Here is an 11,931-nt window from a genome sequence, read left to right as displayed (position 1 = left end):
ATCCTGATATGGTATACAAGCTCAACAAGGCACTGTATGGCCTCAAACAAGCCCCTAGGGCCTGGTATGATACACTCAAGTACTTTCTGAAGAGCAAAGGCTTCATACCTGGTTCCCTGGATCCCACTCTTTTCACGAAGACATATGATGGTGAACTGTTTGTGTGCCAAATATATGTGGATGACATTATCTTCGGCTGCACCAATCAGAAGTATAGTGAAGAGTTTGGATATATGATGCAAGAGCAATATCAGATGTCCATGATGGGGGAGCTGAAGTTCTTCCTCGGTCTTCAAATACGGCAACAACGCAACGGCATCTTCATATCTCAAGAGAAATATCTTAAAGAGTGCCTGAAGAAGTTCGGTATGCAAGACTGCAAAGGCTTCACAACACCAATGCCAGCCAAGCATCATCTGGGTCCCGACGACAATGGTAAAGAGTTCGATCAAAAGGTATACCGCTCCATGATTGGGTCTTTGCTTTATTTATGTGCATCTAGGCCAGATATCATGCTTAGTGTTTGCATGTGTGCTCGATTTCAAGCGGCACCAAAGGAGTCGCATCACTTAGCTGTGAAGCGAATTCTTCGATATTTGGCTCACACCCCAACTCTAGGATTATGGTATCCAAAGGGCTCAGAGTTTGATCTGGTTGGATTTTCGGATGCTGATTATGCTGGTGACAAAGTTGATCGCAAATCTACATCAGGCACATGTCATTTTCTGGGACGATCACTTGTATGTTGGTCTTCAAAGAAGCAGAACTGTGTATCTCTCCACTGCTGAATCTGAATACATTGCTGCTGGATCTTGCTGCGCTCAGCTTCTGTGGATGAAGCAAACACTCAAGGATTATGGCATTCATCTGAAGCAAGTGCCACTTTACTGCGACAACGAAAGCGCCATCAAGATTGCCAACAACCCAGTTCAGCACTCGAAGACAAAGCACATTGAAATTCGTCATCACTTTCTCAGAGATCATGTTGTGAAGGAAGACATTGATATCATACACGTCAACACTGAAGAGCAATTGGCAGATATCTTCACCAAGCCCTTGGATGAGAAGAGATTTTGCAAGTTACGGTGTGAGCTAAATATCTTGGAATCCTCAAATGTCCTGTGATCAGGCACACATCCTAACACTTATGCATATTGATGACTTAGATGTGCAACACACGAAGTAGCGTATATCTTCAATCAATGAAGACATACATTCTAAGTGTGAATACATTAATGTGGAATTTGACTTCGGAGCGCCACGATAATTGTGCGCCGTGTCTGGGTCTAATACTTCCTATACGGTGGGTAACGCCACCACCAAACGTTCTATTTTGAGAAGTATTTCACTCATGGCGTTACCTCGCAATGTCTTCACATTTGGTTTGGCTTCATTCTCAATATGTCTTCATGATTATCTTCACCCGCGTTGATTATATGGATACATATGTACTGATGTTCTGTCCTCTACAGCATTCACTTATAGCTATGTCTTCTTGGTTGAATCTTTTGAACTAAGTGAATGTGATCGGACCCTAACCTCTCTATGCTTTCTATCTCAAACTCTATCTCTCCAAGTCATATGCATTCTGTTGAAACTGTCAAATGTCTTCACTGTGTCCTTGTCAGCTGAAGACATAGTGACAACCATAAAAGTCCGTTTTTAATGCTCATTCCTCCACATAAGATCCGGAGAAGAAGGAACGACCGCCCGACAATTTAGGCGTGCGTGGGACATGGAACAAATCCCAATCTTCCTCTAACTGGCCACGCGTGCCTCAAATGCGAACCGCCAGGGGTACCTGCGTAATAGCGCAGTGCCGCCTCTATCCCTATAAATACACGATTCACTGCGGTCATTATCTCCTTCTTCCACCCTCGCACGAACCCTAGCGCCACCGCTAGCACTCGACGACGCCGGCGACGAAGCGCTTCACTGCCGCAACCTCTCCGACGCCGTTTTCACGCCGACAGCGGACATCGCTCTCTCCGCCGTCGCCGTAGGTGTCTTCCGTCGCCAAGTTAGGGCACGGAGGATCGAACTGCTCGGCCTCAAATCTCACTTCGTCTAGCAGTTCCAAGTGTGGTAAATAAAACCTCTTTTTACAGCTTCTTTTGATCCTACAGTTCAGTCACTTTCTGCCATAAGAAGTTTCTCTTCACACCAGTTAAATCTCTCGCTGCATCTCATAACATGCCTAGTATATTCACTTGTACTTCATAAAGTAGTTAGATTCCTCACTTGTACTGATCTATGGGTTCGTACAAATCTGGAACCAACTTCTTATATACAAGTGAATGTCTTCGCATAATGAGGTCAATGTCTTCTAAACCGATTTATCTTCAAAATCTTCTGAGAATGCATATGACCTCTTCCCCTTCCCTCGCACCTTAATGCTGTCACAGGTACATGTCCGTGGGAGAATCCTTTGGTTCTCATAGTCTGCATTCATTTGCAGAGTACTTGCAGCATCACATCAACTCGCCTGAAGCCAGTTCTTGCAAAAGGAAGCCTTTGAAGCCTTTGAACATCTTGAAGCCTTCCAAGTTATTCATGGCTTCAGAAACAGCAGCAAGGAAGGGAGGCAGACAGCGACGTGGTGAAACGTCCAAAGATCTGCCTGATGAATTGGCAGAGATGTACAAAACTGATCCTGAAGAAAGCTATGGTCAGCGCAAGACACGAATCCAATGGATTCGAAGATATTGGGCAGAGCAATGGTTCCACTACCGCTTCGTCACTCAGGAATATGCGGAGAAGTGCGCCATCAAGAGACCGTGGGGAGATGTATTATACAAAAATCTCGTACCCAGGTCCAGAGACGAAGCCATTGCTCAAGGCTTCTATCCATGCATGGTGAGAGGACCACAGCCAGCTGAGGCACATCCGTCATCACTTCTCTGGTGCCGCGATGATAATCTCTTCAAGCGCAACTTTCAGTTTGCACAACAGTCAGCGAAGATAAACAAGAAGAAATTTGGGCTTGACTTCAACCCTGGTCCCTCCTCACCAAGGGCAGATGGCACACGCAACGCCGATCCCAATATCATCGGGCCGTATGCCAATCTTGCAGGCCTCATCACTCGCATCCTAGTCCAAGGGACTGCTGTGAATGACCCTCCAGCAGATACTGAGTCAGATGACGCCCCTGCTGCTCTGAAGCCAAAGCAGAAGAAGCCAAAAGCTCCAAAAGCTTCAAAGCCAGCCGCTTCTCCCAAGATCGCAAGAGTGAAGCCTTTAGCAACTGCACCTCCTGAAGCCAGTGTGCAGTCAGAAGGCTTATCACGAGTGTCCAAGCCCCAAAGAAGCCAAGAAGCCTCAGCCACACACAGGCAAAGAGCTCACAGCTGCTGACATTCTGCGCTGCGAAGCCATTGATCTCTCAAGCGATGAAGATCTTGGAGATGATGCTCTTGAGCAGCTCATCAAGAGCAAGGAGGAGGCTGAAATCTTCAACAATCTGCCTCTGTTTGATGTCGCCATCATCCACAACTTCATCGATGAATGGTTTGACACACCAGACATAAGCTTCAATGATCTGCAGCTACCCATAGGCCTCAGCGTTGCCTTTCAAGGTGCAATCGCTTCAGAACTTGCAATAGCCCAGCGAATTGTAGAACTGAAGCAGAAAATTGATCATGAAAAGGCTCAGTTCAAGAAGCACGTGGCCAAGCTCAGTGTGCAAGAAGTGAAAAACTTCAAGATCATGTTGCACGAGCTGAAAGAAAACTTCCTGAAGACGCGTGCCGAAGCTCAAGGCTCGCGAGAACGCATGAAGACTTTGGCTGATCGCTGCGTGCAAGCCTACAATGAGGCAGAAAAGCGCAAGGCACTTGGGCGTCCCGGCATTGACCCCAGGATGGCCGCGAAGAAGAAAAAGAAGGCGGCTGTGCCCGAACCTGAAGCGCCAAGGTCAGAACCTGATGCTCCGATTGTCTTCCCCGCTGCAACGACTGGCTCGAAGCCAAAGAGTCGATCAACCGCCTCACAGCACAAGAAGACACGGACTGCAGAGGCTAAAGCTAAGAAGAGAAAACATTCTGAAGCCTCTCCTTCTGAACCCATTATCAAGAAGCGCAAGACCAAGAAATCTCGGGCTGCTCCCACAGAGCCCCTGATAGTTGAACCACTCTGCGTCCGCTATCCTGACGCAGATCGTCAGTTGACAGTGCATGAGCCTGCTTACATAGAGGCTCCGCACGCTGAAGACATTCCAGCAGCCAACCCCAATGCTGCTGAAGACATTGGTCCCCAAGACAATGTGCAAGGTGATGCAGCCCTTCCTCAGCTTGAGACAAGCGAACAGATCAGTATTGGTCGTCCATTGACGCCAATCACACAAAATGCGTCGTGGGCAGATCGCCCACAGGAGGAAGATGAGCCCCAACCCACTGCAACTCCACCAGCGCCTACACTCCATAGGCTTCGCAAAGGGCCAAGGGCTCAGGCTGCTGAAGACATTCCGGCTGCATCAGCCGAAGAGCAAGCAGAAATACCACAAGCTCCAACTCCCCCGCACCAACAAGAAGCAGTTCTCAAGGAGAACGTGCCTGAAGCTGAAAATGTTGAGGCTGCCACAAACAACGCCGAAGCAAATGTGGAGCCCTCCCCAACAACAGCTTCAGAAGACACCGAAGCTACTGCTCCTGAACATTCTGTGCCTGAGTCTGCTGCCGGACCACAATTCAACTATCATATTGCGCACAGGCCCCAGGTCCAGAAGCCGATCCCACGACTACCAAGGTTCCCAGGTCCTGCATCAGCTCCTGGTTCCTTCAACATCAACGGCTTCAGGGCAGATAACACGTTTTTCGACCGCTCCAAGAACCCTTATTCAAGGGAACGGATTGTATCAGATAGGTTCTGGAGCCATCAACAGCGCAGCTATTATTCATGCATCCTCTACAACCAAGGCCGCATCTTTCCTCACAAGCGCCTTGAGGTTGAAGCTGTTGCTGGTCTGCCTGGTCTGGAAGAAGCACTGGATTGCTTCAAGCAAGTGGGTTTGCTGCCATTTATCACTGACGAAGAGCACTGGAACGAAGAGCTTCTGCTCCAGTTCTATGCCACTTTGCATATCAAAGGCTATAACAGAGATCCGAAGACATGGATCCTGGAGTGGATGACAGGCAATATCCATCATGAAGCCAATGCTTTCGACCTAATTGAGCTTACCGGCCTTCCCACTCCTGGCGAATTCTTTGAAGAAGGGTGCCAACTCCATGCTGAAGCCATTGAGAGCATATTTCAGCGTCCTGAGCCAGATATGAGTCAGATGCTCTCAATGATGAAGCCATTTCCTCCAAATGCACCCTATCCAACTAGGTTCTTCGTTGAAGACTTAGAGTACCTGCCCAGAACAATATATCACATCATAAGGCGGACTCTCTGGCCAGTCAAGGGACACTCTCGATATGCAACGATTGATGGTGCAATGAAGACTCTCATCTTCTGCATTCTTCATGGCAAATGCTTCAATGCACAGGATCTCTTCATCCGTCAATTTGCAGCATCTGCTTCAGAACTGTTTGGATTAAAGTTTTATGCTCCTTGGGTTATGAGGCTGATCAAGCTTCACTCTGCAATCTCCTATCAACCCTCAGCCCGCAATCATAGGATATTTTTGCCAGATGTGGACACATCTGCTGAAGCAATATATCCAGAGCCGGCCAAGCAACCACTAAGTCTTCAGAATGCAGAACACCAGAGCTTCACTCAAAATATTGAAGGTGTTGAAGCTCTCTCCCGAGTGTATCCAATGGCTGGCACCACACGTGCCCCTGCATCAACTGAAGCCACCAACAGCACAGCTGCAAAGAGACCCAAGAAGCGCGCTCGTGCACTCAATGACAGAGAGCTTCTTGTGGCTCTTCACCAAAAGCAAGATAGGCATCACGACTGGCTCAAGAGGCAGATGAGAAGCATCATGCAAGACGTCAATCGCCATCAGAAATTGCAACCAAGAATGCATTTGTCACACACGAGACCTGTCGCCGCACTTGGAAGGGCCTCACCATGATGTGCCCTGAAGCTGAACTGCATGAGGATGGCTTCACAGAGCACTTCAAATTTGACTCCACGCCTCCAAGAAGAGCGGTGATGCGCAGCACACCATCACTTGAAGAGTCAGAGTTCTCTTCTTCTGCTGCCACCGTGTCTGCCCGGATTATTGAAGAAGAAGACGACGCGACATCATCTCCACCTGCTTCAACGCGCGTCGAATCTGCACCAAGCTCGTCTGCACCACCGCCAAACAACTCCACCGACCCTGCTGCGCCTGGGAACGCGTAGAAACCTCTATGTCTTCAAACCTTTTTGGTCATCACTGACAAAAGGGGGAGAAGCATATGATTATAGTCTTCAAGCGGGTCACTTTGGGCGGGTGCCATATATTTTGCTACATTTTGCTTCGTGCTTACAACTCCCGTTTTTGCTACATTTGCTTCTTTGAGTTGTAACACTTAGCCTTGATGGCCGTCTGCTACCTGTTTGTCACTCCGTTATGCGAAGATAAATTCCGCATGTGCGACGATAAATTCCGCACTCATCTCTTACTGCAGACGTCCATTTTCCATTATGCATGTCATTATCTTCATATACTTTCACATGCATAGTGGATTGTCATCATAAGTTGAAGTGGATCTCCACAAGTACAACCTGCCATGTGCATTTGCATTCAAAAGCAAATTACTTATATGCACATCTTCAGGGGGAGCCCTTGCAACTTATGAAGACATTCCTTATCCTTTACAATTTCACAGATTATATTCCCCGTTGAAAACTTCAACTAGTTTGTCATCAATCACCAAAAAGGGGGAGATTGTAAGTGCATCTAGTGCCACCCCTAGTTGGTTTTGGAGTATTGACGACAAACCTAGTTGAGGGACTAATGTGTTTGTGAGAATTGCAGGAAAACACAGGTAGAAGTCCCTCATTGATTCGGTTTTACTACCAGAGATGACCCCTAAAAATGTACGAAGACATTGAAGACAATGGTGGTTTATGAAGATATTCATATTGAAGACAATGACATGAGAAGACTCCCTATGAAGCTTTGAAACTCGAAGACCTAGATCCTTCATAGTTTTATTTCATTCATGTTGTGTCATAGGAACCACCGTACTGTTAAGTGGGGTCGAAGAGAACCAGTCAGAATGACTGAAGTGATGCCTAATTCAAATCCTATGTCTTCGAGCGAAGACTTTGAGAGAAAATCTTGTCCAGAGTCAGACAAGTCAGCTTTACTTGTACGCCCAAGTAAAGTTGCCGTGTGAGTTCAAAATTCGACCGTTGGTACACGTGTCAGTTCCTTAGTGACCCAGGGTCATTTCGGACAGATCAGGTCGGGTTGCCAAGTGGCTATAAATAGTCCACCCCCACAACCATAAACGGTTGGCTGCTCAGATTTCAGTGTCACGGCTTTTGTCGTTTGAGAGCAACCCACCTCGAAGCCTTTGAGAGAGAATTCCTTGAGAGGATAAAGCCCTAACCACCCAGAGCCAAAGAGTAGTTAGGCATCACTTAAGTCTTCTTGTCTGTGTGATCTGAAGACTTATTACACTTGAGGACTGTGAATCCTCCAGCCGGTTAGGCGTCGCGTTCTGAGCATCCAAGAGATTGTGGATTGCCGGTGAACGAAGTCTGTGAAGGTTTGGAGTTTACCTTGAAGACTTACCAGAGTGATTGGGCGAGGTCTGTGTGACCTTAGCTCAAGGGGAATACGGTGAGGACTGGGTGTCCTGAGCTGTGTTACTGGGTGTCCGGGACTGTGTGTCCTAAGGTTTAAATACCTAGCCGCTCCAACCAGACGTACAGTTGTCACAGCAACTGGAACTGGTCCAACAAATCATTGTCTTCAACGAGTCACCGGTTTCATCTTCACTTCCTTTCTTACTGTTATCATTGTGAAGGCATTGCATGCTTGCTTTATCTTTTGTCTTCACAACATGAATGTATGATCTGTTTGGCTTCATAACTTCTTCCTACCTGATCCTTATTACACTGAAGCTGTTTGTCATTGCTTTTCACTCTATTGAATACATGACCATGGCTGGCCTAGTGTAATCTACCTTCCGCTGCATAGTAATAGGCATAATCTTCACTGTTTGTCTTCATAACTCTCACGTTTTGAAGACTTTCATAAAAATCGCCTATTCACCCCCCCTCTAGTCGATATAACGCACTTTCAATTGGTATCAGAGCAAGGTGCTCCCTTGTTCTGTGTGATTCGGTTTAACCACCTGGAGTTTTAGCTATGTCGACTGCAGGGATAATCAAAGTCTCCGCTGCGTGCCCGTCTTCGATGGAACTGAATATCCTACTGGAAGAATAAGATGCGCATGCATCTTGAAGCCATTGACGTCGACCTATGGTATGTCGTCGAAAAACGTTCCCAAGGCTGAGAAGGTGTCACTGCTGCTGATGTCAAGAAGTTCGTTCAACTGGACTCTACTGCCAAGAATATCATCTGTGGTCATCTGACCAAAGGACAGTATGGCCGTGTGAGTGCCTTGAAGACATCCAAGCTGGTCTGGGACTGGCTCTCCAAGGTCAATGAAGGCATCTCAACCCAGAGAGATCAAAGAATCAGTGTCTTCGCAACCTCTTCAACCGCTTCAAGCGAAATGACAATGAGAATGTCCAGCACACATTTGACCGGCTCACTGACATCACAAATGAGCTTCAAGCCCTCGGCGCCACTGAGATCACCAAACATGAAATCGTCAAGACGCTGCTGAGATCACTTGATAGTTCGTTTGACATCCTGGCCCTGATGATTCAAGAACGTCCTGATTTCAAGACACTCGATCCGTCTGACATACTTGAGAGGCTCAACACACATGAGTTTCAGCTTTCTGAGAAAAGAGATATCTACGGTCCAAACTATGGGCGAACTCGTGCCTTGAAGGCAAAAGCTGTCTCCTCATCTGAAGAAGAATCTGACTACAGTTCTGATGATCCTGAAGACATTGGAAGAAACTTGCAATGCTAGTGAAGAAGTTCCAAAAATTCACCAAGAAGAAAGGCTTCAGAAAATCTTCACGGATCAAGCTCATGGAATGATGAAGCTTCTGCTCATGACTACAAGAAGAAAACATGTCACAAGTAGAAGAAAACTGGACACTTCATCTCTGAGTGTCCACAGTGGTACAATGAGAACAGAAGGAAGAAGAAGAGCAACGAATATGATTCTGACGACAAGAAGAAGAAGAAATACTCAAAGTCTTCTTCCAAGTCTTCATCAAAGTCTTCATCATACAAGAAGAGCTCATCTGGCAAGGCACGTGCGTTTGTTGGAAAGGAGATGGATTCAGAGGAGGAGTCCGCATCTGAGGTGGCAGAGGTGGAGTCTGAGCTAGGAGTCTGATTCTGCATTGCGAGTCTGGCTACAGCATACGTCGTCCAAGTCCATCTTCAAACACTGAAGACAATAATTGCATCACCGACACCGACGCAAATGACAAGAACGACTCCACTCCTACCTACTGCTTCATGGCACGCGGTGCCAAGGTAAACACACGCACTACTCGCTATGAAACATCCAGTGACGATGACTCTGAATGTGATTCAAAACCTAGCTACAAAACACTTGCTAAAATTGCAATTGAACAACAAAAGGCTATGGAACATATTAAAAATAGTTAGACAGAAGCGATGATCTGTTGGGTGCTGAAATGACTCGATCTGAATCCTTAATTGAAGACATAAAAAATCTTCACGTTAAGTATCAGGAACTTGAAGATCGTCTTAAGACTCTCTCAACTACTCATGAAAAGCTTTCCTATGATTATCTTCAAAGGAAGCAAGAACTTGAGAAGTTGAGAGCGGATCATGAAGATCTTCAAAAGGAAAACGAGTCACTTCGCCGAACAGATCAGTCCCGCTCAGGAAGGATTTGAACCACCATGTCTTAAATGCATTGAGCGTGATAATGCTACTTCTGTTGCTGAATGTTCCACTGCTTACTGTGTTGCAATATCTTCAACTGCTGATGTGGTAACTAACCCCTCTGCTGAGGATACCACTGCTATTGCTGATGAGAATGCTAGGTTGAAGACATTGCTTGAAACAGGGATGTACAAAAGTCTTAAAGGGCATCAGACATTATGTGATGTCCTTAAGAAGCAGATTCTGAACCGAAACCCTAGGAAAGAGGGTGTTGGGTTCGTGAGGAAATTAATGCAGATGGGTCTTACTGGAAACCTGAGCAGTACCCCAAAACCATATGGGTTGCTACAAAGGAATCCTCAGCAGATCCATCCAATCTGTCTGGCTTCACTTGTGCTAACCCAATTATCATTGATGAATCCTTTGATGCAAACTATAAACTGTTTAAGAATCAGAATGATAAAGTGTTTGCCAGGTACATTGGTACTAACTGCAGGAATGGACCGCCTATGAAGAAGATCTGGGTTCCAAAAACATGTCTGGAAAATCTTCCTGTGAATGTCTTCATGACACCTCACTTGAAGAAGACAAACCTCAGACCAAAGACTTCATATGATCCAAATGCTTCATACAAACAGGGGGCTCACCTGAGTCGCACTAACGCAAATGTTTTGCAGGGGAACCATACTCAGGCATATGAATATGAGAGTGGTTCGTCGAACCGTCATGTTCATATGACCAAAATTTATTCTGCTTATTCCTATGAGTGTTATTGTCCACCTGCTAGACTGTTTGCTAAGGTTTCAAAGCCAAAATTCTCAGATGCTGCACTTAGACTTATAGCTTCTAAGCCACCCTTGAAGATGTGGGTGGTTAAGAAAGCTTAACTCTCCTTTGCAGGGAAAGGTCTCCAGCACAAAAACAAAATTTTCTGATGCTTTTGCTGGGGACCATAAAAATCTTGTGGGGCGCAAGATAAAATGCCCAAATGGCATCATTATGTACTTCGTTCCTGAATCGCATGCTACTCTCCCCATTAGTCCTAATCTGGATCTAAGTTTTCATAACCCACTGGTTCGTCAAATCTTTATGCTTCACAACACTCTTCGTGAAGCCTATCCCCCTAACTGCGCTGTAGGGTACGATACCAGCGACTTCAAAGTCTTCAGAATGGATTATTGACAGTGGGTGTACAAATCACATGACTGGCAGAAGAAGCCTTCTTATGGACTCAACTTTACGTCCATCCAACAAGAGCCACATTACATTCGCTGACACTGGTAAAAGTAAGGTATTGGGTCTAGGTAGAGTTGCAATCTCAAAGGATCAACACATGGATAAAGTCATGCTTGTTGGAATCACTTGGCTTCAACTTAATGTCTGTCTCATCAATGCTTTGCGATTTGAACATGATCGTAATGTTTGGAAAATATCGTTGCCTTGTACTAATGGAATCTGACAAGTCTCTAGTGTTTGAAGGGTATCGAAAAGATGATTTGTACGTGGTAGATTTCTCAGCAGGGCCACAGCTTGCAGTATGTCTTCTAGCAAAGGCTTCAGAATGCTGGCTCTGGCATCGGAGGCTTGGACATGCTGGCATGAGGAACCTCCACACCCTTGCGAAGAAGAAGCATGTCATAGGCATCGAAGGGCGTCAAGTTCAAGAAAGATCACTTATGCGGTGCCTGTGAAGCAGGGAAGATGACAAGGGCAAAACATCCTTCGAAGACAATCATGACCACTACTCAACCCTTCGAACTGCTTCACATGGATCTTTTCGGTCCCACTCACTACTCAACTTTTACTACTTCTGCATGCCTCTATGGCTTCGTAATTGTTGATGATTATTCTAGATATACTTGGGTGCACATAATCCTTTACAAGACTGAAGTGCAGGATGTCTTCAGACGCTTCGCAAATCGAGCTATGAACAATTTTGGCGCCAAGATAAAGCACATCAGAAGTGACAATGGCACTGAATTCAAGAACACTGGCCTTGATACATATCTGGATACCTTGGGCATCACACATGAATTCTCAGCT

The sequence above is a fragment of the Triticum urartu genome, chromosome 6 (assembly GCF_003073215.2).
Source record: "Triticum urartu cultivar G1812 chromosome 6, Tu2.1, whole genome shotgun sequence".
Taxonomy (NCBI): domain Eukaryota; kingdom Viridiplantae; phylum Streptophyta; class Magnoliopsida; order Poales; family Poaceae; genus Triticum; species Triticum urartu.
The sequence above is the reverse complement of the archived record's forward strand: the minus strand, read 5'-3'. Positions refer to the sequence as shown.